At 42.1% G+C, this 20,833-nt stretch overlaps 1 protein-coding gene across 1 annotated transcript in view; it reads right to left on the minus strand.

Moving 5' to 3' along the window:
* LOC308080965 (uncharacterized protein) overlaps positions 1–20,833 on the minus strand; it is a 168,420-nt gene that overhangs the window by 137,245 nt on the left and 10,342 nt on the right. The window contains exons 2-3 of the mRNA XM_080423105.1: positions 9,582–9,676; positions 3,480–3,578 (exon numbers count right to left, since the gene is read on the minus strand). The gene's annotated coding sequence lies outside the window, so the exon portion shown is untranslated. The remainder of the gene's footprint in view (positions 1–3,479; positions 3,579–9,581; positions 9,677–20,833) is intronic.

Here is a 20,833-nt window from a genome sequence, read left to right on the forward strand (position 1 = left end):
AACCTCCATTGTCTATCATGCACAGTATAAGTATAACATGCACAGTATACAATACATTGCTGCTATGCTCAGGCACCTTAGTTTAGTTTTGTTTAGTTTTTTTTAGTTTTTATTATCTCAGGTAATTTGTAAATATGTAGATAACTTGTCTGGCCTTCTGTTGCTCTCTTGTTTTGATCTCCTTCCCCCTTACCCCCCACCCTCTTCCTCTTCTTCTTCTCCCCCCCCCCCCTCTTCTTTCTATGGAAACTAACGTTGCGATGGGAACGATGTACAAAAAAGAATTTCACCCACTTTTTTACCTTGTAAACCTGTGATGTGACAATAAAACTGATTCTGATTCTGATTCTGATTCTAGGCCGAGGAAGAAATACCACCCTTTTCACATTGGCCTGTTATAGCGTCACCAGCAGGTATAATTTAGCAAAACAAATTTTTGGAACAAAATGCCTCAAATCATGAATGCAAGGTCCGATTGTCGTGAAATGCCCAAGAAGAAATGGTCCCCTTTTCACATTAGCCTATTATAGCGCCACCAGGAGGCCACAATAACCTACTGTAACCTGGCGGAGACCTGTGCTCCGAGGAGCACTTTTTCTAGTTCAATCTGTGGCCTATATCTATTCTGAAGAAAACATGAGACTAATTGGCTCTTATCAGCAGTCAGTGCTTTCATCACACATTACCTGAACACAATAAGAACATTATCATGAATAAAAGTGAATGTTTCATCATTTATTTATTATTCTTATGTTTAAAAAAAGACATGGACAAGTCTTCCCACGGACACATTGATGACCGCTGCTTCAGACAAATACAAAGGTGTGAATGTTGACGAGTTCAAACTAAAGCCATCTGGGGCCCATTTCACGAAACCTATATAGCAGTCAAAGGGAAAGACTGACCATCAGCAATGGTGTAATTTATGCTTTGGATAAATGAAAAAAATAAACTCTGCTGAGACTGAAGCCTGAGTCTTACAGTAGTTTCATACATTTTGTCCAACAATGCCCACATATCTGTCTGCACTTTTATTTCTGCATGTATGCATTGACCTGAGCAAATGTGGATAATAAAGACATCTAATCTAATCTAATCTAATCTTTTTTCAGGACTTCACACTAATGAGTCTGACTTCCAAACCCACATGAAGCAACTGGTGCTCAACACATTAAGACAGTTTTGTTCCCATTTTAACCCCATGAACCCCAACTTCACTGGAAAATGTGACTTAAATCATCCCAGCTTTGCAAGGTTTCCTTCATCTTATAAAAGCAGGAGGAAACAGAGGAACGTAAACACAAACAAGAGCTATGCCTACACAACTAAACACAGCATAAACAATAATAGAATCAATAATCTTTCACCAAATGCCAAAAATAATCTTGAGATGAGTGGTGCTGCTGCTATGATGAGAAATATGGACATTTTGGAACACAGTACAGTGGTGGTATTTAAGATATGATAAAGGCAAGGTATAGGGGGACAACATGGTCATATTAAGTTTGACATATCTGGAAGGTATGGGCAAAATTAAAAGACTACATTGAGAGATTTCCAATTTCAGGTGACTCATGGACACAGAATGGAAATTTTCACCTGGGTAGGGGGACAAGACAAAAATTCCCTTCAGACTTCAATACACCCATCTGTCTCACAGAGAGCACAAACTATTTGACGCAAACATATCCTGGATGAATTTATCTTGGTTTAGCCATGAATTGGTTTCATGAAAGCTGAGTTATCTCACCAGATTAATTTAGCCAGTAAACCTGGATATGTTTATCCATGACTCGGTTTCATGAAAGCAATGCCACATTAGTTACCATGGAGATTTAGCTGTGAAGTTAGCCTGGTCCAGAGCAGGCTAACAGCCAGGTTGAACCAATCCTATTGCCTTTACTGTTTATTAAGCATCAATCTGATCACAAACCAATGAGTTTTTCCACACTTGCATTAAAACATCATATAGGTACACATTGCCATTAAAGGACTACTTAGCCCTATATACTTCATTACACATCAAATAACTAAAATATATACAGTAGGCTGCACAACCTCATCATGACAGCTTGTGAGCTTGTAGATCGTCTATTTTCGCTTTAAAAAACTTTTTGAAGAATAAAATAAATGCTATTAAACATTGTGGCATTATAATTTTGTATACTAAGTATTTGTGATGTGACTATGATAGACCATAGTTTACTGCTTATGGGTGATCTATTTTGCTAGGCCTAGGCCTATTTGTGGAATATATAACTGCTTGCCACCATCACTGGAGAATACGCACAGGAATATCTATCAATGAGTCATTATACCAGTGAGATATTTATTATCGCTGCTGAGTTGTGGATTAGCTCCTGTCAGATTATTTCCTGTAGTATGGAATTCTTTATTGATCTATCCTGAGGAGTTATTGGATTACTTTTGTTCGTTTGGATTGATTTATGAACAAAATGTGTGTGTGTGTACAGTAAGTACAATATTGAGCGTCGCGGAGATGTCACTTTAATTGAATTACTGTGCACGTTCAATTCAATATAATTTAGGAAACATAATAGTTTAATCTGAAATATTTAAACCCTCAATTCAAACTCTCTCAGTGCCAATGAAATAAAAAAAATATTGCGAACTGTGCCAGCATTTTTTTTTCAAAGTAAAAAAAATGTGCTTAGGAAGCGAGATACAGCCTTTTTCAGTTATAAGTTAAACAAAGAGTGGATGGAGCTGCAAATCTTCAGATAATGATATATTGGGTTCTGAACATTTTTTTCCAAAAAAAAAAAACTCTGGATAACTCGGGGCTTGGCACTGAGAGAGTTAATCAAACAATCTACTATGCTCTTTTTTCACTTTTAGGCCTACACCTACAGCCAATCGAGACGATCTACAAGCTCACAACTTGTATAAAAATCACACCCAGTGTGAAGTGAGCGGTGCTATTTATGAGCGAAGTTTTAAGTTAATGTCATCATGTGTCTCGCTAGCCAATCACAGCACGTCCTGCAAAGATAAGTATTCAGACCCTTTGCTATGACACCGTTCTATAGCACCGCTCGGTGCTCCGCTCGGTGCTCCGCTCGGTGCTCAAAAACAACAGTGGTCATCACAGTGATTTTTTTTTTTTAAGTGAGTGGTGCTATTTATGAGTTATTAATTTCATCATGCGTCTCGATAGCCAATCACAGTACGTCACAGCCAATCAGCCAATCACAGTACAGCGAAAGACAATTTTTCGCGACGGAAAGAAAAACTTTCGCCACGGATGGGTCCCAAACCCACTTATAGGAGCGGCTACACCGCTCAAAAATGTCAGAGTCAGTCAATTCTGACAGAGTATAATACAATGATTTGTGAATGTGATTGTTATAATGTATGGTGTTAAATATGTTAAATATGACTGGTTTATGTTTTATGACAGTATATACAGTAGAACACTCTTTAAGTGTGACAGTAACATAGTGTGAGACATCACATACCTGCTTACATATTCATGAGCACAAAGCACATGTGGAGACAGTACTGTGGGCGGGTCTGGAGGTGACGACGAAACATCCAGCCAATCAGGACATCAGGACCTGTTGACAACCTCTGTATTAGTTTGTGTTTGGCAAGGCTATGATGGAAGAAGGTACAGTCAGCCTATGGGCCGGGCAGACGTCAACGACACGCATGGGAGCCAAAACTGGAACCGGAAGTTCTGTGAAATACATTGAAGTCTATGGCAGCCAGCTGGACCAGCTTGTGAACAAACACTATTTCTGAACGATTGCGTCCTTTGTCAGTTAATCGGTTCAGGAATATAAAAGAAGACATATTACAGGTTGTTTTCCAATCAATTGTTTTTTGATGTGCACATTGTATAATGTTATTGAGGCATCTAAACAGCGGCATGGATCCTTTCTGGCAGTGTTGCCAGATTTTGTGAGAGACATAAGCAACCAGGTCCAGGAAAACAGGCCCAAAAGAAGCAACTAGGGCACTAGGCCATTATGAGCACTTTAAACCTATTATATACTGTATACATTGAAAATAGCCGATCTACAAGCTCACAAACGCATCATGATGCGATGTGCTGTGAGCTTGTAGATCTGCCATTTTCAAAAAAATATTGAAATAAGATGTCTGGTACAAAACATTTTAAGATGGGGGGTTAGGGGACAAATACATATTAATTTGGGGGTCCATGACATGAAAATATTTGAGAACCACTGGTTAAAATAATTAAAATTAAAATTTTGAAGCAGGCCCAAACATAAGCCCAAAGTCGCTTATAATAAGCAGACATGGCAACAGTGTTTTCTGTCTCGGCAGTATCACTATTACTTTGTGCTCTTTAGATAGCTCAATAAACTTATACAGTGTATACACATCGAAAAGCAACAAAATAATGTGTGATATGTCTTCTTTTATTTTCCTGGGCCGAGTATTTCACAAAGGTCACAGTCGTTCAAAAATAGTGTTTGTTCTAAGCTGGTCCACCTAGCTCTCATTGACTCCAATGTATTCCAAGATTATATATATATACCTTGGTATATATATATACCTTGGTGTTTGGGAGGAGCACACACACACACACACACACACACACACACACACACACACACACACACACACACACACACACACACACACACACACACACACACACACACACACACACACACACACACACACACACACACACACACACACACACACACACACACACACCTGTTTAATGTGTCTTAAGCCTGATTTATACTTTGTCAATTGTCATATTACTAGAAGTTCGGGCCGTGCGTCGTCCACTGTGCATCGCAGATCCACCTTACAGCCACCTCACAGTGTGAGAGAGAGTATTGTGTGAAAGTAGGGTAAAGTCGCTTATGATTTTCAGACATGGCAACGCTGTGGTGAAAAGTAAGGCAAATGCGCGTATAATCAGAGGACATGGCAACGCTGAGTGTCCTGTGCTCCCCTCTTTCCGCGGACCCCCTTGGAGTCTTTCCAAAAAAAAAAATTTTTTTTAATTTCTTTTGAAAAAAAAAAAAAAACATGGCGGACCCCCTGGGAGTGTTGGGACCCCCGCGAAACATCGCGGACCCTTTTGGACCCACGCGAAACATCGCAGCCATGCATGCAAGAGGTTGCACGTGAACTCTTCAGCCGCACTGAGGCGCTCCAACACAAACACTCTGACGCTCCCCTAAATCCACTCCAGGGTTTGAAAATACCCACTTCACAAACGGGTGACGTGCATCACCGTTCCAATGACCAAAACTCCACTTTGGGATTTCGCAAAGACCCACCAAAGCCTTCAGTAGTCTTTGTGTGTGTGTGTGTGTGTGTGTGTGTGTGTGTGTGTGTGTGTGTGTGTGTGTGTGTGTGTGTGTGTGTGTGTGTGTGTGTGTGAGAGAGAATGGAGCACAGCGTGCTCGCTGTGCTCCATTCTCTCTCACACACACACACACACACACACACACACACACACACACACACACACACACACACACACACACACACACACACTCACACACACACACGGTGCAAGGGGAAACACGCTCGCGCGCAGGAAGGGAGAAGCAGCAAGCGGCTATGAAGCTCTGTGTTTTTTCATGAAGCTGCCCACGCATGCGCAGTTTTCCCGCACGGTGAAAGTTGCAACCTAACTGCGACCTATAACTGCAGAGGCACTCCACGCATGGGCAGTTCTGCCAATTGTATTAAAGGATGACAGTGTCACAATGCATGGAAAGTTGATGATCTACAAGCTTACAACGATATCGTATGCACAACACTGCCATTATATGAGTGTGAAGTAGGACCAGGACAAGCAGGCAGACAAGGTTAAACTCGGTTTATTCTCAAACAAAATAAAATGAGTGGAATACCACTCATTTTCAACATTGAACTATGTCATTGATACACCTTAAAGCTGTTGTGTGGAAATAAGAAATAAAAATATATAAAAATAAGTTCTATGTTGCCTAGAACTGGAGAATTGATTGTTGAGGTCATGTGATCAGTGACATACGGACGGTATACTTTTGGATCCGCCCTCTAGGCTGCTGCATTCACTAGAATGGGGAATCTCACTTCCAGCTGTGTGACTTCAATATAAAGTTAAGACTTATTAGAGCATTTTCAGCCAATTGATCTCTATTATCTATAAGTACTATGTCTTGTGAAATGTGATATATAAGCATAATGCCATTATAAACTACTACAAGTCACACTGTTTCAGCTGGAAGTGAGATTCCACATTCTAGTGAATGCAGCAGCCTAGAGGGCGGAGCCAAAAGTACACTGTCCGTATGTCACTGATCACATGACCTCAACAATCAATTCTCCAGTTCTAGGCAACATAGAATGGGGGGGGGCTTTTTTCTTATTTCCACACAACAGCTTTAAGGTGTATCAATGACATAGTTCAATGTTGAAAATGAGTGGTATTCCCCTTTAAAAAGAGCTGACTCGACAGAGCAGGTCGAACAGAAGGCATAAAGCCCATATTCACATCGACATAGAAATGACGAACTGACAAGGAACTGACTACACAGGGGAGTTTAAGTAGAAACAGCACTAAACTATAAACACAGATGAATTCAAAGTACAATCAACGGACGAGACTAACAGAACACATGTGAACAAGAACCAATAATCAGTGGGATGAGACAACACAGGTAACAATAACAATCTACAAGGGCAGACAGGAAGGCAAAAACATTACTACAAAATAAGATGCTCAACAAACACCTGGGGAATTAACGTACTAACAGAACTCAGACCTACACACAGAACCAGGGCCGGATTTAGGGAATGGACACCCCTGCATGGGCTTGAGTCATTGGTGAGGCCCCCCTACTGTAAAATGATGAACAACAACTACTTATGCCCAGAAACACATCAGCTGTCAGCCTGGCATGGCCAGACTAATATCACTGCATAGATATTAGTCTGGAATCTCAGTGTGGAACCTGCATTTCTAAGTGGTGGATTAAATAAAATGCCTCTGGTGATACACCCGCCCCATATTTGCATACTGGGCCCTGATTGGTGCCCCACAACTTTGGGGGGCAGCGAAATCCCAAAACAACCAAGCGGGGCTAGACTAATCTGTCAAGGACTTCTTTTTTTTTAGGTTTCCAGCGATGAGGAAAAAGTAAGGCCTTTAACTGAGTCACTTGTTGTCATTAAAGTCATCACATTGACACGCAAGGGGTGACCACACACTGTCCAACAATGACACGGCTAGGGCTGGCGGAAGAAGAACACACAAAAAAACAGAGAACCAATGCATTTTTTAATTGAGTGCTATAGCGCCACCCTTTGGCCAATGGTTATGAGTTTCGTGTCTTCGCCGTTTGGCATAGCCCTCTACCATATTGCTGAGTTTTGTAAAAAACAACTGCACGATTAGGCAGTTTAGGAAGTCCAGGACGACAGCTGGACTTCCTAAACAGCAAAAAGTGTCGGAAGAAAAAAACCTAGAATATCAAGAGAGGACCAAGGCACTTACCTCTTGGCTCCCTAATAATATGGTTGATGCAGTCAGTTCTTCACTACATACGATTAAGTTTTCATTAGAGGTTACTGAAGTGTTCAAAATTAAATAAAAATGCCATTTGGTCTGGAAGAAAAAGTATTAATGCCAGGCAGGGCAATACTTGAAAAGTAGTGTTGCCATGGCAATACTGGCAATACTGGCAATAATGGCGGCGGCGGCCATGAGCATTATATAGATGTTTGTTGACCCACAAGTTCAAAAACTATTGTTATCAGTGATATTTGGAATGCATAGCATGAATGTACACACATAAAATACATTAAATAGGCTACACATAATCACTGTCATTTGCTACTGCTCCTAATAGTGGATAATAGATAAAAGCAGAGGACTAATTCCAAATGGGCAACATGCTAATGTACTGTAGTAAATACCACAACAACAACTAAAGGGGACATAGCCTACAGTAATTATTATATTACAATGACATACCACTTCACTTCACCTATAGGCTACTGTATGTTTTAATATACAGATAATCAAATATTAAATCCATGTTTTAAAAGACTGGTGATTGTTAGAAAAAAGCACAGACTTAAAGCACAGACTTATGTAACTTTAACAACAATATAGAACAGGGGTCTTCAACAGGGGGTCCGGGACCCCTAGGGGGTCCTCAGAGTTACTAGGGGGGCCACCCTGTGTGGTAGGATATGTTTTTAACATTAACCACTTGAACCCTAGCATCCCTATTCTGAAGAGAACTTTAGCCAAAAATAGCAGATCTACAAGCTTACAACGCCTCGTGCCGTGAGGCGTTGTGAGCTTGTAGATCGGATTATTTTTTATCAAAGAAGCTTGGTGTAAAGGGAAACAAGAACAGACTAAGTACAGAGTGGAAGGTCAGGTTTACTAAGTATTGAGGGTTTAAGTGGTTAAATGTCTGAAAATACACATTAATATGAATCCAACACTGATGACTGTGCTGTCAAACAAGTCTATGAAGCTATCTATGAAATCTATGACAAAAGTTTAATCTGCAACACAATTTCATTCAATATGTAGGGGGGGGTCCCTGCTTCATCTCTCTCTCAGCTAAGGGGTCCTTGGCGAAAGTTCTTTTTTTTCCGGGTTTGTACATTTTTGGGGGGTTAGGGTTTCCTTAATTCGGTTAATTCGGTATAAAAAATGTACTCCATGAAGAGTAGATGTCTGAGGTTTTTTCAATGAATGACAGGCAGCGCGATGTACGTGCGTCCAGTGTGTGTGTGTGCGTGTGTGTGCGTGTGTGTGTGCCTCATTGCTGTCAGCTGCAGTCTGTCAGCACTCAGCAGTGTTGCCAAGTCTCGTGAGAGAAATAAGGAAACATACCTCCAAAAACAAACCAGAAAAACAAGCCAAATCTTGTCCAGAAGTTGAGGTAAATAAGCGGACATGGCAACACTACACAGACACAGTACACGCTACACCCAAACACTCAAAGCCCCGGACATTTGAAGGATTTTATAAAACCCCCCCGAACAGGCCGGACAGCCCCCCAAAGGAGGACATGTCCGGGTAAAAGAGGACGCATTGTCACCCTACACTAAGTATTAAAGGAACAGCCACAGCTTTATAGACTTATACTGTACACTGACAGCACAGTCACACACTTCTCAAAGGAGAACAAACCCACGTTGGCATTATATCCGTTTGTCCGTCAGCCTCTACAATCACATCATCTGTACTAATAAAAACACAACCTGTAAATCCTGCAGTCATTTGAATTATTATTAAACCAGACAGGTTTTGTAGTTTTACCAGCAGACAATAATCTACAGAACTCACACTATACTGAGACACACAGCAACACAACACAGCTTATGTTTCTATTAAACACCATGAAGACTAGAGCCTTGTTTTCACCTTGTGTATTGATCGTACTTTCATAGAGTTGTTATGCAATGCAATTATTTGTATTTCCAAAGTATTTCAAAAATCGATACAGTCATTATATTATGCAATGTGACTATACGAAGCAGAATAAACTTGTAAAATATTCCCTGCTAGGAGGGTGAATTCACATCAAGTTTAAATCAAAGAGACGTTTTACCTTCATCTGCAGAGGAGACGTTGAAAGAAAAGACGCTGCTTCTTCACATCCATCGATGCCGGGTGTCTGAGTTCATCTGAGGTCGTTGTGACTTCCTCAAACGCAACGACAAAAAACATCTGTGACGTCATTCTGGTCTATCCTGAATCTACTGAACGTGTCAGGTTACATATGCTTGTTGAGACAAGGATTATGTATTGTTGTCAAAAGCACAACAGTCTGCAACATGCACATACCTATACACTGTAATAATAATACATGTTCCACATGTATAAAATGATACAAGTGGTATGTATGGTTAATGAATGTCAATCAAAGCTTTTTTTCTCCTTTGCAGTCTGTGTTTTACTGCAGGCATCACAAGTCTGAACATATGACACACTACACACACACACACACACACACACACACACACACACACACACACACACACGCAGACCCACAGAAACACTGCACCTCTCCTCCCACATCAATGTCATCTGGCCCCCAAAAAAGTTTTTGTAAGAACATAATCTATGGTCTCAGCCTTCAGCCTGCTGGAGATGATGTACCAGTTGTTACATGTCATTCACTGTCCTGTTATTGTTGTGTGTGTGTGTGTGTTTGTGCCTGTGTGTGCGTGTACGTGTGCCTGGGTGTGTTTGTGTGTGCGTGTGCCTGTGTGTGTTTGTGCCTGTGTGTGCGTGTACGTGTGCCTGCGTGTGCCTGTGTGTGCGTGTGCCTGTGTGTGCGTGTACGTGTGCCTGCGTGTGCCTGTGTGTGCGTGTACGTGTGTGTGTGTGTGCGCGTGCATGCGTGCCTGTGTGATGCATCCCAAGGTGCAGACAAATGATGAGTCATTGAGGACACCTGTGTGGAGATGTGGGCTCTGTGCATAGCTGTTGTCCTGGACTTCCTAACGGTGTCATGGTTCTGGTTCAGTTTCTCATAGCTGCACATGATTGGCACAACAGCATTGGGAAGCTGAAGTGGAACCAGAAACGGGTATGCACTAATAGGACTAGTTATGCACAGATCTTATACTGTAGGTCAACTCCCTGACACAAGAGGTTCTTATGTGTAATGTGTTATGGTGTATGAGAAAGATTACCTCCAGTTCTCCTACTCTACCTACAGTATGTTGTCAACATAGGAAAATCAAATATCAAATCCCTATTTTAAAATAGTCATTAGTAGAGAGTCTTCAGTGAGTCTTCATTTAGACTCTGTACTGTGTAGTTTGTGTGGATTCTGGTTTGTCTAGAGGGACCCATACAGTAAGTATGGATTCAGATTGGGTTCAGTAAGAGCATTAATTCACATGTAGGCCTACTGTACATAATAGACTGCATTCTATAAGTGAGATGTTCAAAGCTATATGGAAATTGATTTATCAGTGACAATTGTTTGAAGTGTATCAGTGTTTGTATGTTGATAAATAAAGCAGAGATTAAATTAGTGATACACAATGTCATGGATATTTTGTCAACTGACATTTTAATCCTGATCACAACTGACACAGATTAATGATGAGTTCAAAGAGTCATTGTAGCTTTAGTGACATAACGTACTAAAGATGTTTATGAATAAAGTTCATTCTATTGCGTTACTGAAACCATAAACTGTCCACATTATGACAGCCATCAATGACCTCATATTCAGAGAATCTACTGTAAAGTAGAATAGAATAAAACCATGGCCTGCTTGTGAAGGTCACAGATGGACAGTCTTTCGGATGCTTTTGAAATACAAAATACTATTAATGTATCTGTGATGGTGTCAGAAACGATGCAGTTTGCATTAAAAACTGTAAAACACTTTTACTGTATTTAGTGCATTAAATCTATTTTGTGTGTGTGTGTGTGTGTGTGTGTGTGTGTGTGTGTGTGTGTGTGTGTGTGTGTGTACATGTCTTTTTTTTTGTATTATCAGTGGCAGACTCTGACTAAACTCCATCTATTTAGTTTTCTCACTCAGCGTTGTGTTAACATTAAAAGACGTGTTTTGCTTTTCTGTTTGTGTACAGCTGGCCTCCAGTGTAGAGAAGGATGGCAGGTCTTTGAATGACAATGAATAACAGGGTCTAATATTGTGGTTGTATGAGGATATTTGACCTTCTAACTATTAATGTACATGCATTTATGAGAAAGAGAGAAGTACAAAGATACCAAGAACCTTCTTAAGAATTAGCTTTAAAAGTGTACATAGAGTATTATGAACTGTACTCTTAACACATTGAGAGTCAAGAACGCATAGATGCGTTTTTTGAAAAAAAAAAAAAAAAAAAAAAGTTTGTTTAAATTTTTTGACCCAAAGACCAAGGAGATATGATTTTTTGAAGATTTAGACTCCCATCCACTTCCTTGTTAACTTAAAACTTAAAAATTCTGTATCTCGGCTCCTGAGTACTTTTTTTTTCTCAATGAAAAATCTCTGGCATAAAAATCTGAAATAACTCTGGCATTCAATGTGTTAACCAAATGAACCCTAGCATCCCTATTCATCTAGCATATCTGGGCAAATAGCATATCTACCAGCTCACAACGTGTAGCTTTGCAACACATTGTGAGCTTGTAGATCGGCTATTTTTCGCAAAGAGCAGCCATGTGTTTTACTGTAGCCGACATCACAAGTCTGATCATGTCAGGAATGAATCCAAACGAAAAAAAACAACCGTTGCTGACAAATTCTTCAACACAACCAAATGCACCCCCTCCTCTCAGCCACACGCACATACTGTATGTCTGTTACTTATGAATGATTCATTATTAGGTTTGATGTGAACACCATGTGAACTTCATCATGTCTTCAGGACAGCCTACTGACCATTCACAATAAATATACTACCATCTGTTCCCTACTTTGACCTTGACCTTTGAACCTTTTTGACCCAAAAGTCAGTCATCTCTCTGGGTCTTTTGTTGTGGATGTTTCATATCACCTCTATACCTTCATGTTCATTTGTTGTTGTTGTTCATCAGTGTAACTTCTGATGCCCACATTAACACAGAGGTGTACAGACATGTAAACTTTGCTGTCTCTGTGTCTCCTGTGCTGGGTGTGGTATGGTTGCCATGGCAATGTGAGCCCGCAGGCATGCTCTTCTGTTCGCACGGCACACACACACACTTGCCTGCCAAGTTTCATAAAAGTCTGCTCATCCGTGTGTGTGTGTGTGTGTGCGTGCGTGCGTGCGTGCGTGCGTGCGTGCGTGCGTGCGTGCGTGCGTGCGTGCGTGCGTGCGTGCGTGCGTGTGTGTGTGCGTGTGTGTGTGTGTGTGTGTGTGTGTGTGTGTGTGTGTGTGTGTGTGTGTGTGTCTGAACCAGGTCACTGGGACAACAATGACCCAACAGGCCCGGATGGTTCGTGTAACCGTCTCCCACCCCATCTCTCTCCCAATTTTCATTTGTCAGCCTACTGTTCCAATCAATAAAGGCAGAAAAGGACCCCAAAATATATATTTAAAAAAACGAAACACTATGACCCAACAATAGACCAACAGGTGTGTGCCTTCTGGAACAGAAATGGAACCTGAATCCCGCCACAATAAAAGCTCAGACTTCTCTGCCTCTGACCAGCAGTGTAAACTGCAGAAGAGATAGTCCTCCAAATGTCATTTCAAATTAAAACTTCAACACATACAGTATGTGACCACAGAGTGTCTGCTATCCGTCGTCCAGGAGGCTCTTGGATCTATACAGTAGTTGGCAAGCTCATCAATATGAAAGGCTCTTGACAGACTAGTTGTATAAAATAAATATCAGAGCCTTTTCTGTTTCTTTTAAGAAACAACTTCACAGGAGAATTTCACTAAAGAAAATGGATTGAATATTGGCTCTAATGTCAGCAGCCTCAGAGCCATAATAACATTTAAAGGTGAGAATGTGTTGCACAACAACACAGTCAACACAATGGTATTTAACTGTTGCTGCACACTGAATCCTTCCTACAAAACTGCAAGTGTCATGCTCTGGAGTAAGAAGTGTCGAGTGTGAAAAATGCTGTGACACTGTGTGTGTGTGTGTGCACCTGATTCGGATGCTATCAATGCATTGAATGGGACATTATCACCTCTTATTAGACCTTTGAATGGGCGAAATAGGCGACATACTGACCATTCATTGGGTGTTATCAAGACATACTGACCTACCAACGGAGATGACTTAAATAGTTCAGTTTAAGTTTTGGTTTTGGTTTCGGACCATGGCGGAGGCGCGCAGTCACAGGCGAACTGTCACCCCGTGAAGGACCACCGAGGGAGCTAAAGCGACCGAGTCCTGAACGGTGTGACGTTCGCCTGTGCCTACTCAGCGCCGTTCGAGTTATGTATCGATAGGCACAGAATCGTAAATATTGTTGTGGGGACTGCTCCGCCTCCAAGTAGGTCAGTAGCTCCTGATTACGCCCCATGAATGGTCTGACAAATCGCGGTTAGGTCTAAATCGCGCCTACTCGTCGCCTACTCGCCAATTCAAAGGTCTGATAAAACGTGATAATCTCCCATTCAATGCATTGATAGCATTCGAAGCCGGTGGTGTGTGTGTGTGTGTGTGTGTGTGTGTGTGTGTGTGTGTGTGTGTGTGTGTGTGTGTGTGTGTGTGTGTGTGTGTGTGTGTGTGTGTGTGTGTGTGTGTGTGAGTGAAATGGGAATACAAAATATGTCTGATGATGTGTCCAAGTTTGTGCATCAGTATATGTTTTTATTTACTGTAAAACTCTGGGAGTGGGAGTACCAGTGACAACCAGAAACAGACTGGGTGACGACCACGAAGAGCACGGTGACATCTGGAGAGACAGAGGACGGCCGGAGAGACGGCGACCCGGGGTGGAGTGGGTTGGCAGCCCAAACCACTTCTTCTGAGAGGAAGAACCCAAAAGCTACAGACTGCAGTAAAACCTGCAAGGAGGGTTTAAAAATCCATCAAGGCAGAATGAGATGTTTTTGCCTAGCAGCAACGATGACGACGCAACGCACAGAAGAATGCCCACTTCTGGTCAGACGAAGGAGGAGCCAGGCCCGGAGGCAACCCACAGTGCCTTGAGCCTCCTAGTGTCGCCAACACTTTGCTGTTAATATCTCACCTGCCACCCTAAACCCTAACCCCCTAATTAGCACTGTCTCTTACTCCCCTCAAGAGACAGTGGCATGCCACTTGGACACAGGCCAGGGTCTGATCAGCCTCGGTCGGGTCGCCTGGAGGAGAGTGTCTGTTGCAAGACCCGAAACACCCAGTGACTCCAGGAAACAACACTGATGTAGTGTCCAAGTTTGTGCATCAGTAGATGTTTTTATTTACTATAACGGAAATGACAAACAGATGACGGGATGTGTAGTTCCAGACTCTATATAGCATTCAGAGATTGTGCAATAGTTGTCTGGCTACTCGAGGCTGGTGTCTGTCTGACTGACAATCAAAAAAAAAAAAAAATCATAAAAGGACCTGTTACAATGTTGAGCAGAAACAGGAGCATATCTAGCATAAGATAAGACTGAATAATACGTGTGAGTTTGTGGTGGGAATTTTATGGGTTTCTTTAAAAATCATCTTTGCCAATAACAGTGCACTTTCAAACATGTAAAGCATTTATTTTCTTTAATGAAGAAAATACACAAATACACATCCATATGACGTTGTCAGCCAGGGAGAGGGGAGGGGGAGGGTGGTGGGATGGTCGGGGGAGAAGCAAACCACGCCTACTTAGGAGACCATTTGTAGGATTTGTGTAGCCTACTACTTCGCCTCTAGTGGCTCCAATGGAGATTGTGTATCTTTCTATATTAACAATCTTTGATAGCTGTCATCCTGGGCTTCCTAAGGGTGTCATGGTTCTGGTTCAGTTTCCCATAGCTGCACATGATTGGCACAACAGCTAAGGGAATCTGAAGTGGAACCAGAAACGGTGCGTCATACACGCAGACCCACAGAAACACTGCACCTCTCCTCCCACATCAATGTCATCTGGCCCCCAAAAAAGTTTTAGTAAGAACATAATCTATGGTCCCAGCCTTCAGCCTGCTGGAGATGATGTACCAGTTGTTACATGTCATTCACTGTCCTGTTATTGTTTTGTGTGTGTGTGCCTGTGTTTGTGTGCGCGTTAGAGATGCGCGGATCGCGGTTTTAGCCGCGGTTGCCGCAGTTAACCGCAGTTTGGGTGGATTCGGGTCAATCAAATATAATTATTAATTAATATCGGATAAACCGCGGGTGAAATATTGCGGTAAATAAATTAATGACATCTAATATATCTATCCATAAAATAGCTAAATCTCTGCGTGCTTGTGTCTGTGCGAGTGTGTAGAGCAGCCTCTGTGCAATGCGATCTCAAAATGCATTGATTTAGCCTATGGAATGTCGGTGCGTCTTTTTTCTTTTTTTCAAACCGGTGCTGCGCTGGCAGCAGAGCAGTGCGCTCTGTATGTTGGATGCTGCATGTATGTTGGATGCCTGTATGTTGGATGCCGCATCATGACAGAGTATGTTCAGCGCAGCAGAGCATGTGCGCTCATGTTCAGCGCAGCACCGGTTTTAAAAAAAAGAAAAAAGACGCACCGACATTCCATAGGCTAAATCAATGCATTTTGTGATCGCATCGCACAACTAACGGGGAATACCAGAAAATCTCCACACAGGTGTGGGCTCTGTGCATAGCTGTAGTCCTGGGCTTCCTAACGGTGTCATGGTTCTGGTTCAGTTTCTCATAGCTGCACATGATTGGCACAACAGCTATGGGAAGCTGAAGTGGAACCAGAAACGGGTATGCACTAATAGGACTAGTTATGCACAGATCTTATACTGTAGGTCAACTCCCTGACACAAGAGGTTCTTATGTGTAATGTGTTATGGTGTATGAGAAAGATTACCTCCAGTTCTCCTACTCTACCTACAGTATGTTGTCAACATAGGGAAATCAAATATAAAATCCCTATTTTAAAATAGTCATTAGTAGAGAGTCTTCAGTGAGTCTTCATTTAGACTGTACTGTGTAGTGGGTGTGGATTCTGGTTTGTCTAGAGGGACCCATACAGTAAGTATGGATTCAGATTGGGTTCAGTAAGAGCATTAATTCACATGTAGGCCTACTGTACATAATAGACTGCATTATATAAGTGAGATGTTCAAAGCTATATGGAAATTGATTTATCAGTGACAATTGTTTGAAGTTCATCAGTGTTTATATGTTGATAAATAAAGCAGAGATTACATTAGTGATACACAATGTCATGGATATTTTGTCAACTGACATTTTAATCCTGATCACAACTGACACAGATTAATGATGTGTTCAAAGAGTCATTGTAGCTTCAGTGACAACATACTAAAGATGTTTATGAATAAAGTTCATTCTATTGTGTTACTGCAACCACAAACCGTACACATTATGACAGCCATAATGACTTCATATTCAGAGCATCTACTGTAAAGTACAATATAATAAAACCATGGCCTGCTTGTGAAGGCCACAGATGGACAGTCTTTCGGATGCTTTTGATACAAAATAGTATTAATGTATCTGTGATGGTGTCAGAAACTATTGAAGTTTGTATTTTCAGTGGCAGACGCTGACTAAACTCCATCTATTTAGTTTTCTCACTCAGTGTGAAAAGACATGTTTTGCTTTTCTGTTTGTGTACAGCTGGCCTCCAGTGTAGAGAGATGGCAGGTCTTTGAATGGCAATGAATAACAGGGTCTAATATTGTGGTTGTATGAGGATATTTGACCTTCTAACTATTAATATACATGCATTTATGAGACGGAGAGATGTACAAAGATACCAAGAACCTTCTTAAGAATTAGCTTTGATAGTGTACATAGAGTATTATGAACTGTACTCTTAACCAAATGAACCCTAGCATCCCTATTCATCTAGCATATCTGGGCAAATAGCATATCTACAAGCTCACAACGTGTAGCTTTGCAACACATTGTGAGCTTGTAGATCGGCTCGCAAAGAGCAGCCATGTGTTTTACTGCAGCTGACATCACAAGTCTGATCATGTCAGGAATGAATCCAAACGAAAAAAACAACCGTTGCTGACAAATTCTTCAACACAACCAAATGCACCCCCTCCTCTCAGCCACACGCACATACTGTATGTCTGTTACTTATGAATGATTCATTATTAGGTTAGGTAGTTGATGTGAACACCATGTGAACTTCATCATGTCTTCAGGACAGCCTACTGACCATTCACAATAAATATACTACCATCTGTTCTCTACTTTGACCTTGACCTTTGAACCTTTTTGACCCAAAAGTCAATCATCTCTCTGGGTCTTTTGTTGTGGATGTTTCATATCACCTCTATACCTTCATGTTCAGTTGTTGTTGTTGTTGTTGTTGTTGTTGTTGTTGTTGTTCATCAGTGTAACTTCTGATGCCCACATTAACACAGAGGTGTACAGACATGTAAACTTTGCTCTCTGTGTCTCCTGTGCTGGGTGTGGTATGGTTGCCATGGCAATGTGAGCCCGCAGGCATGCTCTTGTGTTCGCACGGCACACACACACTTGCCTGACAAGTTTCATAAAAGTCTGCTCATCCGTGTGTGTGTGTGTGTGTGTGTGTGTGTGTGTGTGTGTGTGTGTGTGTGTGTGTGTGTGTGTGTGTGTGTGTGTGTGTGTGTGTGTGTGTGTGTGTGTGTGTGTGTGTGTGTGTGTGTGTGTGTCTGAACCAGGTCACTGGGACAACAATGACCCAACAGGCCCGGATGGTTCGTGTAACCGTCTCCCACCCCATCTCTCTCCCAATTTTCATTTGTCAGCCTACTGTTCCAATCAATAAAGGCAGAAAAGGACCCCAAAATATATATTTAAAAAAACGAAACACTATGACCCAACAATAGACCAACAGGTGTGTGCCTTCTGGAACAAAAATGGAACCTGAATCCCGCCACAATAAAAGCTGTGACTTCTCTTTCTCTGACCAGCAGTGTAAACTGCAGAAGAGATAGTCCTCCAAATGTCATTTCAAATTAAAACTTCAACAAATACAGTATGTGACCACAGAGTGTCTGCTATCCGTCGTCCAGGAGGCTCTTGGATCTATACAGTAGTTGGCAAGCTCATCAATATGAAAGGCTCTTGACAGACTAGTTGTATAAAATAAATATCAGAGCCTTTTCTGTTTCTTTTTAGAAACAACTTCACAGGAGAATTTCACTAAAGAAAATTGATTGAATATTGTCTCTAATGTCAGCAGCCTCAGAGCCATAATAACATTTAAAGGTGAGAATGTGTTGCACAACAACACAGTCAACACAGTGGTATTTAACTGTTGCTGCACACTGAATCCTTCCTACAAAACTGCAAGTGTCATGCTCTGGAGTAAGAAGTGTCGAGTGTGAAAAATGCTGTGACACTGTGTGTGTGTGTGTGTGTGTGTGTGTGTTGTGTGTGTGTGTGTGTGTGTGTGTGTGTGTGTGTGTGTGTGTGTGTGTGTGTGTGTGTGTGTGTGTGTGAGTGAAATGGGAATACAAAATATGTCTGATGATGTGTCCAAGTTTGTGCATCAGTAGATGTTTTTATTTACTGTAAAACTCTGGGAGTGGGAGTACCAGTGACAACCAGAAACAGACTGGGTGACGACCACGAAGAGCGCAGTGACATCTGGAGAGACAGAGGACGGCCGGAGAGACGGCGACCCGGGGTGGAGTGGGTTGGCAGCCCAAACCACTTCTTCTGAGAGGAAGAACCCAAAAGCTACAGACTGCAGTAAAACCTGCAAGGAGGGTTTAAAAATCCATCAAGGCAGAATGAGATGTTTTTGCCTAGCAGCAACGATGACGACGCAACGCACAGAAGAATGCCCACTTCTGGTCAGACGAAGGAGGAGCCAGGCCCGGAGTCAACCCACAGTGCCTTGAGCCTCCTAGTGTCGCCAACACTTTGCTGTTAATATCTCACCTGCCACCCTAAACCCTAACCCCCTCATTAGCACTGTCTCTTACTCCCCTCAAGAGACAGTGGCATGCCACTTGGACACAGGCCAGGGTCTGATCAGCCTCAGTCGGGTCGCCTGGAGGAGAGTGTCTGTTGCAAGACCCGAAACACCCAGTGACTCCAGGAAACAACACTGATGTAGTGTCCAAGTTTGTGCCTCAGTAGACGTTTTTAACGGAAATGACAAACAGATGACGGGATGTGTAGTTCCAGACTCTATATAGCATTCAGAGATTGTGCAATAGTTGTCTGGCTACTTGAGGCTGGTGTCTGTCTGACTGACAATCAGTGAAACTTCACAGAAATAACCCTAACTGTCACTGTCACAGTCCTGACACCAACACACACTGCAGGCCACACTCAGGTCACTTATACAGCAGTGCTGGTGTAGATTAATGGACTGTAATTACATTTAATGGTTTGTATGGCTGCCACTGCTCTGCTGCTGTTGCTACTTAAAAAAACGGGAAAGCATCTGTGTCATTTTAGATTTTATGTGTGTGTGTGTGTGTGTGTGTGTGTGTGTGTGTGTGTGTGTGTGTGTGTGTGTGTGTGTGTGTGTGTGTGTGTGTGTGTGTGTGTGTGTGTGTGCACCTGATTCGGATGCTATCAATGCATTGAATGGGACATTATCACCTCTTATTAGACCTTTGAATGGGCGAAATAGGCGACATACTGACCATTCATTGGGTGTTATCAAGACATACTGACCTACCAACGGAGATGACTTAAATAGTTCAGTTTAGGTTTTGGTTTTGGTTTCGGACCATGACGGAGGCGCGCAGTCACAGGCGAACTGTCACCCCGTGAAGGACCACCGAGGGAGCTAAAGCGACCGAGTTGCCGTCCTGAACGGTGTGACGTTCGCCTGTGCCTACTCAGCGCCGTTCGAGTTATGTACCGATAGGCACAGAATCGTAAATATTGTTGTGGGGACTGCTCCGCCTCCAAGTAGGTCAGTAGCTCCTGATTACGCCCCATGAATGGTCTGACAAATCGCGGGTAGGTCTAAATCGCGCCTACTCGTCGCCTACTCGCCAATTCAAAGGTCTGATCAAACGTGATAATCTCCCATTCAATGCATTGATAGCATTCGAAGCCGGTGGTGTATGTGTGTGTGTGTGTGTGTGTGTGTGTGTGTGTGTGTGTGTGTGTGTGTGTGTGTGTGTGTGTGTGTGTGTGTGTGTGTGTGTGTGTGTGTGTGAGTGAAATGGGAATACAAAATATGTCTGATGATGTGTCCAAGTTTGTGCATCAGTAGATGTTTTTATTTACTGTAAAACTCTGGGAGTGGGAGTACCAGTGACAACCAGAAACAGACTGGGTGA

Source organism: Gymnoscopelus braueri, assembly GCF_963280865.1.
Source record: "Gymnoscopelus braueri genome assembly, chromosome: 24".
Lineage (NCBI taxonomy): Eukaryota > Metazoa > Chordata > Actinopteri > Myctophiformes > Myctophidae > Gymnoscopelus > Gymnoscopelus braueri.